The sequence below is a fragment of the Aulostomus chinensis genome, chromosome 5 (genome assembly GCF_037954235.1).
Source record: "Aulostomus chinensis isolate RoL2024-O1b breed Wild chromosome 5, RoL_Achi_v1.0, whole genome shotgun sequence".
NCBI lineage: Eukaryota > Metazoa > Chordata > Actinopteri > Syngnathiformes > Aulostomidae > Aulostomus > Aulostomus chinensis.
Window position 1 is genome coordinate 29,158,305 of NC_141324.1, and position 17,425 is coordinate 29,175,729.

General features: G+C 46.5%; 2 long non-coding RNA genes across 2 annotated transcripts in view; one reads left to right on the plus strand and one right to left on the minus strand.

The window, feature by feature from the left end:
• The window catches only part of LOC147262100 (uncharacterized), a 254,235-nt gene that overhangs the window by 153,284 nt on the left and 83,526 nt on the right, over positions 1-17,425 (plus strand). The window lies entirely within an intron of this gene.
• Positions 1,839-5,929, minus strand: LOC147262101 (uncharacterized). Its single transcript, XR_015116135.1, has 4 exons — positions 5,125-5,929; positions 4,967-5,028; positions 2,784-3,878; positions 1,839-2,618 (listed from the first exon to the last, which is right to left on the minus strand). It is a non-coding gene; the product is annotated as an uncharacterized LOC147262101 (long non-coding RNA).

Here is a 17,425-nt window from a genome sequence, read left to right on the forward strand (position 1 = left end):
TCATTACAAGAAAAGCCGAGACTGTTTTTATAGGAGGAAAGCAACAGCGAATTCAAGCTCAACCCCACTTTGCAGGCTGCACAAAACAAAAACTGTCCTCTCTCATTATGAGAGGTGGGAGTCGCGTGTTGCGTTTGCGCTGCGGAGACGCTGATGTCTTGTCCAGACGCCAGCATTCCACAGCGGCTGTCACGTTCTTCCTGAGAGCTTTTTATTTATCGATCTCAACATCACCGGTCAAGCGTCCCTGCTTCGACAGGTACGCTAGAAACTGAAGCGAGTCTGCTGTTACAGCCGCCTCCCTTTCAAATCAAATCTGAGAGGAGAAACGTTTGACCTGCATCGTTCGTACAAACGGACTCTATCATACTCAAACGCGCGTGACGGCAAGGCTTCAGCCGCTTCACTTTTCAAACCCCACTGGGAACGTGGGGCGTTTGTGTGGTCCTGTGTTTCAGTGTTGAGCGGACAACTCACTAGGAAACATCCAGGGACAAACATGAGGGGGAGCATCCGTTTGCTACGACGTGATCGTTAGACCTGCATCAGGTGACCTCTTCGGTGTCCGTCTACACCTCCCGGCTCTGCTCCTTCAGAGGAGGAACTTCCATGTCTGTGTTCAAACTGCGTCCCCTCAGTGCCGGCAGCACTTGCAGTGCGCTTGAGAGTTTCAAATCCTTCATCTTATCCGACAGCAGCTTTCAGTTTCCCTTTCTAGGTTTTTCTCACCCAAATCTGACCTGATGTTTAATCCAGGTAGCTAGAATACACACGTGCAGCGGGACAGCGCCGAGACCCGAGGGGAGGCCGCCGCCTTGATTCCCAGGCTTCGTTTGTTTGCTCCCCATGTTAACATCAGCTGGTGTGTGGAATGACTTGACGGCGAGCCAAAGTTGTAGTGAGTCTCTCTCAAATACAAACACCTTTGCCTCTCCTTCCATCGCTTTAATTTTCAGATGTTGCTCAGATGAATCGGCTCCTGAGCAAACCGAACTCAGGTGACGTATTTGTCAGGAGTCTGGACGTTGATCCCTCAGCTAATAAGTTACTTAAAGCGCTGGTGCCGCGCAGGCGTCCGTCACCGCTTCCCTGGTATCATAATGACCATTTTGTGTCACATATTTGACAGAAAAATCTCGACAGAGAAATATTTCAGCCCGTCCCAGACGCGTGTTACATTTAACAACCTGGAGCTGCAAGCGTTGCATCATGTTGTGAACTTTATGATTAATAAAAGTGAGACGGAGGAAGACGCTTTTCATGTTTTTTTTTCTCTTCCTATCTGAATGTGGATTTCTCCGTTGGACCTCCTGGAAAATTAGTTTTGGGCTTGTATGATTGCTTTAGCACATGTCTGCGATGTCTGCAGCTTTCATCATGTGTGTGCGCGTGTGTGTGTGTGCGTGTGTGTGTGGGTGGGTGCGTTAGAGAAAAAGATGGCTAGAGAAAAACCATATAAATTATCCACCAATACATTTCAGCACGTGGAGAAAAAAAAGGCTATAAGACAAACATTCCCTGCTTCCATCAATAATTTGTGTTCCACTCATTCGTAACGTCTCCAACCAGAGCTGTGAATCAATGACAACCATTCAGGTTAATCACAATAATCAATCACAATTGATCACAAGACTGAAATAATGGAGTGCGATTGTGTTGTGGTGGATAAAACAAACGTGTGTGTGTGTGTGTGTGTGTAGTTGGAATGAAGAAATGCATGAAAATGGGATTCGGTTGGATGTCAAAAAGCTTCATCCACTTTATCATTTGGAGAGTTGAATTCCAGCAGGGGGGGATGCTTGTTGGGGGGGGGGGGGGGGGGGGGGCAATCACAGGTATCTCAGCTGCTCCCGACCAGCCGTCCTACCTCTTGAATTGAACGGCACTCATCAGAAGTTTTGTGCGGCTGTCGTCGTCCTCTCACACATCGACTCGCTCACAGGCCGCTTCTGTGTTGGCCAGGGGCCGAGGGAGCTACGTCCACACGGGGTCCTTCCCAGCTGGGGGCCCCGGAGAGACGCTGGAACGGTGCTCTACTGTGAGCTCCCTCGCCTCGCGGTCACTATCAACACTTGGAGGAGGAAGAAAATTGGCCATGTTTTTCATTTGCGTTCAAGTCAAATCAGCACGTTGAGGTTTCCAGGTTCAGCTAATTCCACCCCCTGTCATCAAGCTCAGGTGATCTGAAGAACATTCCACAGAAAACAATCCATATAATCATCAACCAGCTGCCCTCAACACACACACAGACAATCAAAGAAGAGCTCGTGAGCCAATAACAGCAGGGGATAAACTGGGGTCAAAGGTTTCAGGAAGCAGAGGTCCAATAATAATCCTCTCATAAATATACGCCGGCGATGATGAACACCTGACTCCTGCTATCAGCTCACACTGGCGCAGGAATGTCGATAAGTCCAAGACAAACAAGGACAATAGGCGCTTGTATGAGAGCGTTCTCTCCTGCGTCTGTCAATCAACTTCCTCTCTTTGGAGTGAGAGACTGTGGAGGAAATATTTTGAACAATGGTGTCTCTAACGAAGGGCCAGCCGCTCCGGTCTGCGCATGGCGGCATCAGCGGAAATGCTCAAGACAACAAACTCGCCAGAAATCTGTTGACCTGCGTAAGAAAGAGCGGAAAAAGCCTTCTCTTCATCTAAGTAGTCATTTCTCTGTAAATTACAGGAGCATCGCTTAAGAACATCAAACGGCAGACATCAAAAGTGTGCGCGAACCACGCTGAGTCGGAGCTCTGCCTCCAACCACTGATGTCTTTGGTTTTTACCTTGAAGTTTTCCTCGCAGGCAGAATCGTCCTTCTCTTTAACTCACTACCAGGAAACGTGCAGCGCTCCAGTCGGCGGGGACGGGACGCGGCGAACACCTCAGCACGCGCAAGTGTCAGGTGCAGGTTTGATGCAGTGTGCACTTCAGATGTGGAATGATGCGTTCAGTTCCAACAGTCCGCAAACGATCATCAGGCTCATCGGGGCTGGTGAGCGGCGTCCCACTCAGTTGTGTCCGGGATGTTTCTGTCGGGGGCTGAAATGTCGTTGCTACAACAGCAGTGATGTTCCCCGTCTTAACCAGGACAGTGAACTTCCTGGAGACGTTCATGCCACGGTGTCACATGACGGTCATGTCATATCGTACTCGCATCAAGTTTGAGGGACTCTTTGTCAGGTGACTCGTGTATTATGGCGTCTGTCGGCTTCTCTCTGCTTCTTCAGCTGCTGAAGTAGCAACGTGATGGAAGATGTCAGTCATCCATGGACCGTCACACCTCCACCGCTCCAACAAACCTACAATCCATCCATCATCCATCCATCCATTTTCTATACCGTTTATCTGTTAAGGGTCGTGGGGGTGGAGCCTATCCCAACTGACATTGGTTGAGAGGTGGGGTTTCAGTTAGGGTTTCAGTATCTTGCTCAAGGACACTTGGACGTGGTCACCGGGGGAAGTGGGGATGGAACCAGCGACCCTTAGGTTGCTAGACAGCCACTCCACCTCTGAGCCATGCATATAAATACTGATATTATTATGATTATCAATAATCATGAAGAGGGGGCAGCACGGTGGAGCAGTGGTCCTCACTGTGGCCCCCCAGCAAGAAGGTTGTGGGTGGAGTCCCGGCTGGAGCACGGGGTCTTTCTGTGAGAGTCTCCATGTTCTCCCTGTTCCTGCTGGGTTCTCTCTGGTACTCCAGCTTCCTCCACAGTCCAAAGACATCAAGAGGGACCAGGTTAATCCAGACTCTAAATTGACCGTAGGCGTGGCTGGGAGAGCCAATGGTTGTCTGTCTCTATGTGTTGGCCCTGTGATGGACTGGTGACCTGTCCAGGGGGAAGGCTGCTGGGATAGGCTCCACCCCCACCACCCTGAACAGGAGAAGAGGGAGAAGATGGAGGGATGGATGAGAGATTAATCTCCAGTGAGTGTGCTGCACCAACTGGGCTCATATATAAATGAAGTTATAAAAAAAGAATTAAATGCAACTCGCGATTGAACACCGAAGAGATGAATATTCAAAACTCCCATTGAAGTGAATATAAAGTAAGACAAACATGAAATACATTTGCATGGAGCGTGGGCTGTACCATGTGTGTGTGGGGGGGTGAGAGAGAGAGAGACAGAGAGAGAGAGCCTTTTTTCAGGGGATCTCTCAGACACTGATGTGGTTGTTAAGAGGTTGTTTCATGTGTTACTATCAGGTTGTTTTCATGTATATTTGTGTACTTCTGAGTGTGCTGGTGACTTTTTGTGGGCACAACTGTTGACAACAAAAGTGTCAAGCGGCAATTTTATTAGCGAGATAGCAGAAGCGAAAGAGGCTGGGCCAGCATAGCCTCTCTCTCTCTCTCTCTCTCTCTCACAGCAATTTGACGAACCGTCCAGTCTTAAAGCAGAAAATGGGAATTTGCCTTCGGACGCAGCGGCGAGATGAAGCTGGATAACGAACCGACACCGTGTCTAATCAAACCTTCACTCGCTGTAATGAAAAAGAAAAACTGAACGAACTGTGACATTCCAACAAACGAGTTAATTAGCTTTTAAAACGCCTGCACTTAAACACATTTGTTTCCTTTTAACTGCGTGTCGTAAAGTTCCCGTCAAGGGTTGCCGGGGCCGTAGGATTCACTCTAAATGTAAATAAGTGGTGTTTTAGCCGCACGCTTGTTAGAGCTGCAGATAAACCGGCTGGCCTGTTCTCCGCCGGGTCGAGTCCCTAATTAACCCAAAACGCCGTCGTCACTTTCTCCCTCGAAGGCGGCAAAGAAGTTAGAGGGAGGAGTGATGTGAGAGTGTCCTCCTGCGCTCTCCCCTCACGGCCGATGGGTTACAGATGGTAGTGGATATTGGAGGTGCGCAGATGAAACTGCTCATTAAGAGTTTAAAGTAAAACAAAACAAGCTGCCTGGAGATAAGAAGTAACTTGAGAAGGGTGGCGAGGCCGGTGCACGCTTACCTTCGCTTAGGGGGGGCGAGCAGGCGGGCGGGGGGGGACAGTGTGAGATTGAAGGTCACGAGCTGTGGAGCGGAAGAGGAGGAGGACTGTGAGGAAGCAGCGAGGCAGGAGGAGATGAGATTGGAATCGTGAGGAAAACACGATCCAAATCTACAAACCTGAAAGTGTGATGAGGGAGTTCACGCCGAACCTGCCGAGGCGTCGCTCCTGCACCTGGCGGAGCAATCTAAATTACATCAGCGAATGAACCGCCAGGACCATGGAAGTTCAAATTCTGATGGACCGCGTCGATAAGGAACACGGGAAAGATTGATAACGGTGAAGAGGATTGAACGATGTCCTCCTGCTCTTCAAAGCTCCGATAATCGTGCATTCATTTAACCTTTATTCAGGTATGGGAGGAAACACCTGGAGGAGGCAGGAAGAGGAGAGCAGATAGAGGAGAAGAGGGAGAGAACAACAGCAGTGAATGATAATGAGTGCGTTGCCGAGGTGACGACCTGTTTCATTTGCTCAACGTCTACGCCGCCATTTTCTGGCTAAGCTAGTTTATCTGCTCCGGCCAATTGACGGAGACTTAACTGGCGTGTCTTTGTCTTCTGTCTTGAGGAAGGGAGGCTGTGAGCTCCGTGGAGTCTGCAGCCACGAGTTCAGCTCGTTTGTGTTTCTGACTTGTTGCTTGTCTGAGTCTTAAACTGCACAAATTCCGCGGACGAAAACAAGTTGCCAGGTCGTTTCAGGTTACCTGCAGAACCATTGCCCCACCTTTCCTCTCAGATGTGTCACCGAGGACACAGAAATGGCAAATCCCAAAGATCTCCTGCAGGTAATCCATATATTGTCGCTGCTGAGGGATCACGCATCAGAAAATGTCGTATCAAAAAGGAGAGGAAGAATAAAGAGCCGGAACATGTAGGCGGTCTGCTGCAGTCGGGATGAAGCAAGAAGCAGAAAGAGGGAAGCCGTGAAACAGACATCAGCATGTTGCTGTCAGCACTCGGCAGAATCCCGCTGAGAGGAAAGTCCACCGAACAGCTCATCACACCGGCGCGCACGTGTGTGTGTGTGTGTGTGTGTGTGTGAGAAACAGAGAGACAGACAGAAGGAATTACTGCGCTGCTGCTGCTGTAATTCACCACGGCTCTTGGTGCTGCGCTCCCACACTGTTGCTCCTCCTGACGCTGGCGTGTGATCATTTTAAATGATCAGCGAGCTTGTTAACACTCGGAAAACAGCTGTAAGCTGGAGACGAGCGCGAGTTGCGATGTACCTCTCAGGTACTGCTGGTCACTGAGAAGCTGATGACTGCATTTCCCACAATGCTGCGGGGATATTAGTGATTTTTATCGGTTCGTGAAAATACGACGATGAATGAAGGACGTTCCTTTGACCTTCTGTTATTGTTGTGTTTACACGTATGACAGGAGGAGGAGACACGCGTCGGATGTTACTAACAAATATTTGACGTTTGCGTCCGTTGTTCTGGTTTGTCAGACTTGTTGGACGTTTGCAGGCTTGAACTCGAGCGTTTTGGCTTTTTTTAAAAATTAAAATATAATTCTATTGTGTCATGTGAGTATGTGTACATGTACAGAACATGTAAATTATTGCGTGTACACACACACGCACACACGGATACTTTTTATATCAGTAGAGAAACGTTGCCCTGTTCTGCAGGGACCGGAATTCGATGCTGAAACTCTGAATGTGTGTCTTTGCCTGTGAGTCCTGATGCTTTTCATTGCCAAAAACATCTCTGTTTCCCCAGTTCTCTCACCCCCCCCCCACACACACACTCACCCCTCTCTCTCTCTTTCACACACACCTCCTCTCCGTCTCTCAGACACACACACACACACACACCACAGGGATCTCGTCCACATGTGGTTAAGTGTCCTGCTCCTTTCTGCCGGTCTCATGGCGGAGGTGGAGCGGAGCCCTCGGGGCCGCGTCCGTCTAACTGAGACGCTCACATTTGTCCCGTCAGGACGCAGGAATAACAGCAGCGCTGAAGCTGTGTTGCCTCCGCAGGGAAGCTTCCCAGAGCAGCGGCATCTTTAAAGATTTAGAGAAGCTGAGCGTGAAATCCCAACCTCCTGCCGTGGATATCCGCACTTAAACAGATGTTAAAAGCACCTGGAAGTCTGGCTGCGTGCTCACCTGAGGCTTTGTCCCTCTCCGCTTGTCTCCTATTGGTTGTACAAGTGGCACATTTATCCTGCTTTTCACAAATGTACCCACCATCAGATACTTGTACCACGAGTGTCAGCTGGGTACTTTTACTTCACATATCTGAAGAAATGGTCATCAGCTTCACTCTATTCCGCTCTCAACTGTCCTACAAGATTGAGAATCTTCTGGTTTCATGTTTTTTGGGAGTGAATTGTTAAAAAGAATGCAAAGGCATATTTCTGCTTAGCGTCTGTGCCTACTGGTGCTCCTGACTCACTCCAGCTAAATCAGTGTAAACTTCCATGAAACCTGGAGGGGACATTAATGTGTTATTCATGAACAAACAAGCTCTTTACGTCAATTCACTTTGCCTAACCTCCTTTTCATCCCCAAAATCGTAATTCATGATTTATTCAATGATTGATTTTACTGTTGAGCCATGCACAAATATTATGCAGCCTTACAGGAGAGCTCTGTTCAGAACAAAAGGCCAGAAATGCACACAAAGTGCCCAACTATTTCAGAGCTTTGGAACAAATTAGAATTTAACAATAATTCAAATCAGTCCTCATTCGAAGCTTTTCTGGATTTTACGCTCTCGTCTTATGTAAAGTATCTTAACCTAGAAAAGAAGAGTGCAGAAGAAAACACGAGCTGCTCTCAACCCCTCGTTTGTGTAATGACCACAACCTCTGGATGTCTTCAGTGGCCGCAGGAGGGATTCCTCAACAAATCCCAAATTCATACAAAATGGTTATCTTTTACCTCTGTTGTATGTTGCATTCAAATGTAATTGGTGAAGTTTGGAAAACAGGAAAAGTCATGACATAACCAGGTTGACGGCTGGTCACTGTGTGGGCGCGGGTCTCAACATGTCTGCCGTCGCGCGGCAGGAACACCTTCGTCCTCGCGCCTCAGACTTTCCAGGGGAAACTGTTGAAAACATTTTCCTCATCAGTAAAACGGACTAATAATCCCCAGTTTGCGGTTCCCCTTCAGCTGCTTTTAGTGCGGCCCATTAGCATGCTAACGAGCCGTACACAAAGAGGGGAATTAGTCCCACAGCCACACACACACACACACACACACACACAAGTGAATTCAGTGTTTGTTCACTCGTGTATTTATGGGTAAAATCAGTTTTCAACAGTATTAGAGTCAGAAAACCGCTCAGGCTGTGGCTGTCACGCATGTGAGTACTAGCAGACTGGAGCTCCACTCGTGTCCACACAGCAGCTCTGATTTAACTGCTAACAAACAGAGATGAAGCTCCACAATTCCACCCAACGACCGCCAAAGCCGTCTCCGTAAGAGCTGCTGAAAGACATTTTAATGTTGCGTTCATGGGCAACTTTTCAAAACAAATGAGGAATATAATGAAGGATTGTTGTGTCTTATTGGTTCGTCATACTGAGAAACTGGAAGATCCGGGATGTAACGGCAGATCTGTAATGCTTGGATCCTTGTAAAGCTCAGACCGGGGACTCAGCCTTGATGCAGGACCACACACCAAGGGAATTCTTTCAGAGAAACTCTCACAATCAGATGTGGGTGAAGATATATAAACAAAAATGGAGGCAGACTGTTGTCATCAGCCGCTTCCATTTGTGCGCTGCTGTGTTTCGCACCCAAAAGCAAACAGAGCGGATAAAGTTGTGGCTCAGAAGAAGGAGCTAACGTTCGTTCCTTCAAGCTAACAAACCGCCTTTTTACCATTTAGCTCAGGCTGGTTCACTATGGATGGCTATGGTGCTCCACAGTCATGAGGTGCTATTGTAGTCCAAAAGCATCTCCGTGGAATTTTGAGTTATTTCACAAATTAAACCATGTGAGAAACAATGTTTATGAGACTTGATGAGTTCGCGAGGTACAGCGCTAACGTTACGCTACGAGTGACCTCAACGTGGTCACAGCTGGCCTGCTTCTCACAAGATGGTGCTGAAATTTCCTCGACAGCCTTTGTAGTCTCCTTTAGATTGGAGCCTTTGAAATTCTCAAGGTAGTACTGAAGGTATTTTTACTTCTGCATGTTGTGCTGCAGGACAAAATGTTGAAGTAGCTTCTTTTTTTCTTTTTTTTTGAAGCAATTAAACTAAACTTCTATGACTCGGAGACGAGGGACCTGGACTCTCAACTATGGGAACTCCATCCTGGGTTGTAGGATTCATTCCTGCCACATTGTGGAACATAAAATGTAAATATCAAACATAGTGACTGGAAATCAGCGAAGCTCCACTTCATTCTGTGATACTACATTTGTGTCTGGAAACCTTTGGACACCTAATCTGTTCCGACCAGCCTCAACTGGAACGGCTGAGACGGACAAATTGGAAAAATGTGTCCAGAGTGACAGCGAACAGTGTGTGAGTTTCCATTTAGACCGAAGTGACGTCCGTGTACGTGTGTGGAAGCAGAACCAGAAAATTCTCTGCTGAAATAACAACAGCCCGACGATCTGTGCTCCCGTGGGCTTCTATCTTCTTCCTCTGTGGTGGTTATCCTGGTGGAGCGTCAAGGAAACGGAAAAGGAGGCGGAAGGAAGAAGGTCACAAATGACTTGCGTGTATGCCTGTCTTTTCAGTTAACTTTGCTCTGCTGGGTTTTGAAATGTGAGCAGCTGCTGTTTCCTCCCCTGGATTGTTTCCACTTTTTTGGGGTTAACCTGGAACACATCAGACACGTGTAGCGGTTCCTTTTAGATCATGCTAAGAACCCTTATCAGAACGGTGAATAGAGAGATCTTGACTGCCTGGATAAAATATAACGTCCTGGAACTACCGTGACTATGCTGCTGTCTCTTTGCAGTTCATGTAACGATCAGGATCTTCTAATTGCCCATTTTCTTTATTTCCTTTTGGCGGTCAGCGTCTCGGCAGGCTGTTATCTGTACCGTAGCTGCATGACACCCCTGATTCAGCGCTGTAGCAAACGCTGGTTACGGTTGTCAGAGCGTGAGAGTCTGAATCAGGGAGACGTGTGCTAGATTCCCGTTTATGAGACTTTAACCCAAGCTGGGATGTTTTGTGATCCGTCCGTCCTTCTTTAGCTGCTTATCCAAGTCCAGGTCTCCAAAACCCCCAGAAACAGCATCCAGTTGCTACTTTTCCCCGCATATTAAGAACCTTTCGGTAGAACCGCGAGGTGAACATTGACTTGAAGAGACGGGAATACATCAAAGCGAGCGTCTTCATTTCAGAGTACTAAAACATTTGATATTTATCCTTCTCTCGACAGATACCGAGTATGTGTGAGTAGAACACATCTGCATCAGTCATCAGAACTTGAACTGTGGTGACACATCGTTTATCTTATTCCGCAATTCCACATTGTCACCACGGTGAAGCTGATTTTGAGTGGCTGTGTTTCTGTGGGGTTGGCTTGAAGAGTCCCAACACTTAAAATGATTAAAAGCCGTGCTGAGTGTTACATAAATAGACGAATCGTGTCCACGTGCGTGACTCACTGGGTTCGATTTCGTGACTGCGCCGCAGACCAGTGCGACTGGGTTGGATTACCTGTCTGCACAGTCGAGTTATTTAAAAATATGCAGTGATGTGGAGAGACGAAGTCATGATCACTCGCCAAGTTTGTCTTTTTCTGCAGCTGAGAACAATTTTTATTGTTTTGCTGCCTCTCCTTCCCCACCTGGGAGCTCGTCCTACCTGCCAAGTCAAATCTATTTACAGACTTTTTTTTGTTTTGTTTTAGTTTGTTGTAAGAAACGACAGAATAAAGAACCCCATTTTCTCCCTCACCCTGCTCACTCTCTTTGTCCATCTCCCTCGCTCTCTCAAAATCCATCTTCCCCTCACCCCCCCCCCATCTCACGATCCTCCTCTTCATCCTAATCTGGCCTCCTCCGGTCCCTTTCCCCGGCTGCTCTTCTTCTTCACGCTAACATTCCTTCTCAGTTTTTATTCTCCAGCATGTCATGTCATCATCTCCTTTAAGAGAACCTTCAAACTTTTCTTTTTTACACTCAAACTCTTATTTCTACTAAACTTCACTCGGGACTCCTCATCACCTTGTCCCCTCTCCCCTTCATCCCAACTGCTCTCGCTCTCTCCTCCTTCATCTCTCGCTCTCTCTCCTCTTTGTTCAAGGTCAGCGGCTTCACGGTGGGATTTCCCATCAGATGCGTGGCGTGAGGCTGGAGGCCGGAGGTGCTGATTGGCTCTCCCTGACCTTCCATATTGCCCTCACAGCAGCCCACCACTCCCCCCCCCCCCCCCCCAGCACTTCTCCCTCCTCTTCTTGCCACCTGCACATTTTCCTCACTTCTGCCTTTTTCGTTCGCTCTGTGTTTCCTAATATTTGTCTGCTGCTCCGATGTGTTTAATCTGGTGTAATCTTAATCCCAAAACCAATGGTGGATGTCTTTGTGGAGGTGGTTCATTTTTTAACTTTCATACGCTGTCCGGTTTGATTTTGAAGCATTTTGCTGTGTGATCGTACAATTTACAATCCCGCCATACTGAATAATCCTGCACTGACTGTTGCACTTGAATGCCTCAAAATAGCATAAAATAAGACTTTAGTGCACAACCTAGCACTTAATAATCACATTATCATTCATGCAAACACATTTTTCTCTCACATGTTGTTTCACATCTTTGGGACTAATTATTGAGTAGGAGTACCCAACACATTCTTATCTCGCGACGTCAAATGTTGATGCACCCACGTCATCAAATACTGTTTTAATACCCTGAGCTGTAGTTGTGTTTGCAGTACAAATACCATGACGACACCCGGCAACCTTCAAACTAACAGTTGCAGTGACAACTGGGTTCAATTGGTATTTTTCAGAAAATGAAACCAAAGTTTTCACATGAGCAGCTCCTACGAAAAGTTCTGTCCAACAACAGATGTTAAAAAATAATCTCCTGCAATGAAGGTACCGCCCTCGACCAACCCTGAGGGACGCCGCGTCACGAAGCAGAAATATGTTTGCAGTCCCAAACAAGACGACCTAGGGATCTGGAAGCACTGTATCATTAGAAAAAAGTGTAGATGTGGTGGTAAATAATTAAGCATGAAATTACCCCTGAATGTTTTTAATCATACATCTCCTCACATGATGTGAAGTCGCGTCAGGACAGCAGGCAGACAGCAGGCAGGCACCAGCGATTTGAGGGATTAATAAGGGTGTCTGCGATGGTGATCAGCCAGACACAGACACCGCACGGAGAAATGTTCCGTACCTGAACATTAACATGGATGTGGTTTGGTTCTAAAAGGGAAGCTGCAGCTTTTTAGCTGTGAGTTTTGCTTTGCTGTCCTGCAAGTTTACACTCGGAATAAACACCTGCGTCACCAACACCTGCGCAGCCTTTGGGCTGCTTTTATGACCTCCAGCCAATGAGCTCATCATCACATTCGACAAAAATTGAAGCGTATATTTAAAATGTCATGAAAGTATTTGAACATTATTCTGTCACACATGGAGGTGGATTCTGAAACCTGTAATTTTCTCCGTTTTTGATTCATCGAGACAACTGTCACCTGTTTTCAGCCAAAGTTTCCAGTGAAATTTTTTTTTTTTTTTTTTTTTGGTGGAACAGAGGGAGAAAAAAAAGTGTTTAGTTTTGTAAAAAACATTCATGGCCCGCTGCTATTAAATTTTCCCTATCATTATTACTATCTTTTATTTTCTTTAAGGAAAATTATGTGTTTGAAATGAAAATATATTTTCCGAATGGCGACAGACCAGAAATTCTGTGTGGCTTGCCTCAATAATTACACGTATTTTATCCACCAGTTTCAAGACGAACCTGAGGAGCTTCTGCCTGCAAATCTGCCTAAAAACACACTTAAGCAGACGCGGTGATTTGTAATAATCTCGCGTTAGATTTACATGCTGATGTTTAACGCAGAGATGTGTGTTTCTTGTTTATTGTTACGGCTAACGGTCGGTTCTGAAGCTACGAGGCTCCTCGACTGCAGTGAAAGTCACAGCTGCAGTTTACTTTGGAAACGGAGACAGAAGTCTGTTTACAGAGGGGGGAAGGAAACCAAAGAAAGCCCACTGGCTAAATTTTTGGCCTTCTTCCGCTGAAATGTTGCGCAGTCTTCCTCCACGGGTCACCTGGAGGCACCTGAGACCGTCTCCACTCTGGATCTATATGTAGTTCCAGATGTTTTTAATTAACACAGCCGCTGATCCCTACTGCAGAGTCACACACGGATTCGTGCATCCGTCCGTGTGCACGTCTCGCAGGGCAGGACCGTCTGCATCTGGCCTTTTAACTGTGTTTGAGGGGGAAACTCTGGTTTTAGGCATTCAGTTGTGCTTGTTAAAGCAATACTTCAACCAAAAAGAGTATTTTTATTGTATTTTAACCATCTCAGTGCCTTTCAAGTCCTAACAAATAGGTCACTTGAGCCGAAATGTTTGTTTTCCCCTTCCTGCATTAATTTGTGACTCCAGAAGGAACCAGCCACGTACATTTCGCTTGAAACTAATAGCAACTGATGGCTAACAACAACAAAACTGTCTACAAACCCTCGAGTGCATCACATGCACATAATCCACTTCTTTATCCAATCGTATCCTCGCTAATCCACCAACACCTTGATTTGAGCCGAAAACAGTCTGGCTCGTGCTGGTCTACGTTCATCGACAGTGTTAACGACCGGCTGGACGTGCTAGCTTTAGTGTTAGAGGAGAATCCAGCGTATGGCCGAATAAAGATGTGGAATTTACTGGATGATGTTCTTGAGAGTTTGTAAACAGGTACTTTTGAGTAGTTTTTCAGTTGTTTAGCAGTATAGTGACATTTAATGGAGGTAATCTGTTCCTATGTTGACATTTACATGAAATTCCTGGTGTAGGTTTGTCGTTAAAATGCTTGAAATTATCTTATGATTCAGATTATTTACTTAGGCATAAATACTCTTTTCTTAACTGTTAGTTGGAATTTTTCTTTTTTTTTTTGTCGTCTCTGTGGCAAAAGTCTATGCGCTTGGGGAATTGTTGGATCTTGTTAAACTAAATTAATGTGAAGAGTCTGGGTCTCGACCTGCTCTATTTGTAAAGCGCCGTGAGATAACATCTTCTGGGATCTGGCGCTCCATAAAAGTGGCTTGAACCGACTTGTAAAGGCATTGACACTCTGCCCTCTGCACCTGCACTCTTGACTTGTGGTTGTTTCTAAATGTACAGCTCATGTACAATTGAGGCTGATTTTATTTGCCGAGCGTCACTCTTCCATCACTCCGGCTTTTGTGTCAAATAAATGCCTGAAACATGATGGAAAACTTGATGGAAAATGTCGCGGCTGACAGGTTGTTGTTGAGAACGCTTGTAAAGCTTCAACTCCCAACTACAAACACACATTGTATCCAGCAATTAATGGCAACCAGTGACAGGCAGACAGCCGTATACAGTCAGACAGGCGGGTTGGCACATTCTCTCCTGACAGCTCTGTTGGCATAACGTAGCCTCGAGCAGGGCTTTGTGTGTGTGTGTGCTTCTGTGTCAACGTACCATCCAGAGGAACTCGTTCCCACGTCACGTCATGCAACATGTAATCATATGATCAAATGACACAAGTCCTATAAACTTTGATTCATTACCCTGCACACAAGCACAAGATGTGCTGGATTACATGTTGAGAAAATCTGTCTCCTAAAAAATTAATGTACAGAATAATTTGCAGAATTATGAATTATCCTTTGGTGCAAAATGACAGATGTTATTTAGGGAGTAAAAGGGCGCTAGCATGGAATATGTGGACTACTTTTGGTACGAGTTGAGATTACAACCTGCAAGTTAGGGTTTTGGTTTGGGTTTGAACGTTGCTAATTGTCTCCCCGTTGCTGGGGGGGCCGCGGCCCACAGTGCCGGTGATGTTCTTGAGACTGGGTCACGGAAGGTGGCGAACGCGGTGAAGCCCACCGTGTCAAATCTGTGTCGTGCTTTGGTCCAGTAAACCGGATGTGTTGGTACCAGTTCCATATTAGTACAGACTTCTGATGCACATCCCTGGTGTAAGTCTCAAAAATGTTTGTTCTCCAGAGTTTATTTGTTGCTAACAATCCCATGAGCCTTTAGCCGATGTAGCATATGTCGATGCTAACTAGCGGGCTGGCACTCCATTGGCGGTTCCCTCGTCTCTGCAGGGCCCCTCAGCTGCTGCTTGGCCTGCTTCTATTGTGGGCTGACAGTAATGTAGCAGGATGTTCTTGCTCTCTCCCTCCTTGGAGTAGAACTGTTCATACTGACCTGAGCTTGAACGTAGTCCAGTTATTTTCAGGTCCTTTCACAGCTCTTGCAACCATTTCCTGCTGTTTGTTTTCACTTTACACTTTTACAGCTCTGATGCCCACCAGAAAACCGTGCACAGTAACCCAGCAAGTGTCCCTGTCTTGCACATGTCCAGCAGAAAAGACACAAGTGGAAACTCCAGATCAAATGTCCCCGTCTTCCTTCCTCCTCCAGTCTGAGAGAGGAGACTCCCTTTAGCCCCTGTTGACAGATCAAGGTAGCCATGTGTTTAGTTTACTGTATGCAGTTATTAAGTTTCTGTGAGTCCACATTGAAATATGACTTAGAGCTGGCCAACACTCTTTTCTTTTTTTTCTCTTTTACTTTGGAAGACCTTTTCAAAAGCTATAAAATTTAAAACATTTTGGAGACACAGGGGTTATTGTAAAGGCAGATGTACGGAGAATTATTTCAATCAGAAAAGGCTCTGGGGCCTGTCATACACATTTGGCAGAGCGGCAAAGATCCTGTTGGCAGGCGCTGAACCTGTACAGGGAGTCCACATTGAATTCCAAGTCTAACACCTTAACCGCTCGGCCATCCGTGCTCCACATAAACCTGGCTGCCTCCGAAGCATCTCCAGGGAGCAAACATTAGTGGCGGTGAAAAAGCAGCGTAACAGTTAATGGCAACATTTCTATCTGATGTTCTCATCCAGAACAACTGCTGAGCAGGGAGGAGCGTCCGTCTGTGTTGGTGAAAGACACTTTGTCAGGACAGATGGCTGATAAAAAATGAATCTCAGAACTTTAAGTTCCAGAAAGGCATCTAAAGTTTCCTTTTCAAAAATGCTGTGAATGTTGATCTGTTCTCCTTCTTAATATAGAAGAAGGTTTGTTTGGAGTCACTCAAACGTTCTGCAGTGTAAAGTGTCTCATAAGATTACTCTCTTTTTTTACGTTGGAGACTTTCTGTATTGCAGAAAGGTTATTATCTTAACATTAGGATACAAGGTGTGAAAAAGAAACTGTTGCAAGTCCTTCATGACAGAGGCAGTGTTTGTGCTTAAACTAGGCTACAGACAAATTGGCAAAATAAAAGGAAAAGATGAAAAACTGGAAGGAGAAACCAACTGGAATGTCTGCTCAGAGGGCATTTTCCTGGCCAGGTTTTAGTCTACCTGATCAAGGGTCAGTCCAAATCAATACAAGTCCGAGTGATCCCCTTCATCCCAGGATGAGACGCATCTCTCCTGATGGGAATGTTCTCCTCCACCCACGGGGCACGAGGGGTCACGAAATGGTTTGATGAGAATGAAAATAAGGTGAATCATATGCTTTGGCCTTGGTGATAATTACCAGCTCCACTGCAAGGCCAAGTGTTCTGGGAGGCCGCCCTCATGGGAAAAATTACTTTGGTCATTTATTCAAACGCCTACAATGTGTCGGTTTGTATGTGACGGTGTTAGAGGCCTTGGAAAACCTCTTGGGTTCCAGGGTGGGTGTGCATGGCATCCTGTTTTCCAGTCAATATTGTTTTCTTTAACCATGAATATTAACCTAGTTGCCACTCTGCATTACAGAGCGGTGGAAGGTTTTGATGGCAACGGAACCTCAACTGGGTTCTTGTGTGTTGGTGGACACGTTAACTACCAAGTTGAATGTCACATGATGGGCCATAGATGGGGGCGTTGCAGTGGGAGACAGGGTGTTGGTTAAATGGGACACAAACACCAGTTTCACAACTTTCCCAAAACCACAAACCTTAACCATGTGTTTTCTGTGCCTACACCACTCAGTTAGGAGACCTCAAGCATCTCCAGGTTTCATCTCAACAATCCCCCCCCCCCCCCCCCAAAAAAGGCCAGTTTGTCATGTACAGGTGCAAGTGAACGCATCAAGAGGAAGCAGTCATTACCAAGGTTACGCTGATAAAGACATTGCGATGGTGGGTGGAAGGTGGGAGGACACAAGGTCAAAAATTAGAGCCCAGCTGTCAGCCTGTGGGTCAGGAGGTATGAGAGGACACCGCGCTGATATCAGACTGAGTTCTGGAGGCTCCACTCCAGACCAGGGAGA